This window comes from Arachis ipaensis, chromosome B3 (genome assembly GCF_059453495.1).
Source record: "Arachis ipaensis isolate K30076 ecotype BB chromosome B3, ASM5945349v1, whole genome shotgun sequence".
Lineage (NCBI taxonomy): Eukaryota > Viridiplantae > Streptophyta > Magnoliopsida > Fabales > Fabaceae > Arachis > Arachis ipaensis.
Genome location: NC_142438.1, coordinates 7,364,620 through 7,366,262, shown reverse-complemented (window position 1 = coordinate 7,366,262; position 1,643 = coordinate 7,364,620). Strand labels below are relative to the sequence as shown.

Below are 1,643 nucleotides of genomic sequence, written 5' to 3'. Positions count from 1 at the left end.
CTTAATGAGCTGCATAATTAACTATCTAGTCAGCATTCTAACAAATTTATTCTCTAATAACTCACTAACAGAATCTGCCTATATACGCAACTCCTAACTAATTAGTTTGCTAACTATTATACATGACTCATTAGCTCACGTAACACCCCCTTTCAAACTAGAATCGGTGACATTCATCATTCTGAGTTTGCCACAAGATTTTTGAAACATGTTAGGAGCTAATGCTTTGGTTAATATGTCAGTTGTTTGGTTAATTGTGGTAATAGGCAACAACTTGATTACTTGTTCTTACCATTTATCCCTTACGACATGACAATCTATCTCTATATGTTTGGTTCTCTCGTGGAAGATGGGGTTTGTCGCAATATGCAAGGTTGATTGGCTGTCACAATACATAGCAATTGGCTTCTGCAATTTCACTTGCAAATCCTCTAAGATGTAAGTAATCCATTGTGCCTCCCTGGTGGCCATAGCAAGTGCCCTGTATTCTGCTTCACATGATGATACAGCTACTGTACTTGATTTTTTGCTTTTCCAGGATACAATAGATGTACCTATGAATAAGCAATGACCAGATACTGATCTTCTTGTGTCCGAACAGGTACCCCAGTCGCTGTCTGAAAAATCGATTGGCTCCAAATCTGTCTGAGATGAAAAAAACAGCCCCAATACTAGCTCATTCTTAAGATATCTAAGTATCCTTATAGCTGCCTCAAAGTGTTTGTCAGTAGCACACTCTAAAAATTGACTCAATTTTTCAACTGCATAACATATATCTGGCCTTGTATTGGTTAGATAGAGTAATCTTCCAATTAATCTTCTATATTCAGATGTTGAGCTAAGCGAAGTTCCCGTATTCTTTGTCAACTTGCTGGTGTAGTCCATTGGAGTTGAGATTGCCTTGGTTTTCAATAACCCGTAGTCTTGGAGTAGATCGATGCAATACTTCCTTTAACATATTGCAATTCCCCCTTGCTTCGAACTACCTCCAATCCCAAAAAAAAATTGCAGGTCCCAATGTCCTTGATCTTGAAGAGATCATGTAGATGTTGCTTGATGAATCGTATTTTACACATATCATCTCTAGCCAGTATTAAATCATCTACATACACCAAAATGACTGTGAATTTGCCCTTGTTTGATTTTGTGAAAAAACTATAGTCATGTCGTGATTGAGAATATCCAGCTTGAAGTAGTGTGGTGCACAATTTCGTGTTCCATTGTCTGCTGGCTTGTTTCAAGCCGTAAAGAGAACAGTCCAATTTGCAAACCAAATCTGGTGAAGATAGTTGGAGACCTTAGGGAGGGCGCATATGCACTTCTTCACCTAAATCACCATGCAAAAAAGCTGTGTTAACATCTAATTGGTTGACAAACCAGCCTCTAACTGCATTAATAGACATGAGGATTCGAAAGGTATTCATTTTCACCACAGGACTATATGTTTCAAAATAGTCCACCCCTGCTGTTTGAGTGAATCCTTGAGCAACCAGCTTAGCCTTGTGGCGATCAATTGAACCATCAGGCTTTAGTTTCAACCAAAACACCCATTTACACCCTACAACTTTCTTCCCATCAGGAACCTTGGTAAGTGTCCAAGTCCTATTTTTCCTTAGAGAAGTTAATTCAGCATTGATAGCCTC

General features: G+C 38.6%; 1 pseudogene; it reads right to left on the bottom strand.

Annotated features, from left to right (window-relative positions):
* Positions 1-288: 288 nt before the first annotated feature.
* Positions 289-885, bottom strand: LOC107632288 (secreted RxLR effector protein 161 pseudogene; annotated as a pseudogene).
* Between the last annotated feature and the right edge of the window lie 758 nt (positions 886-1,643).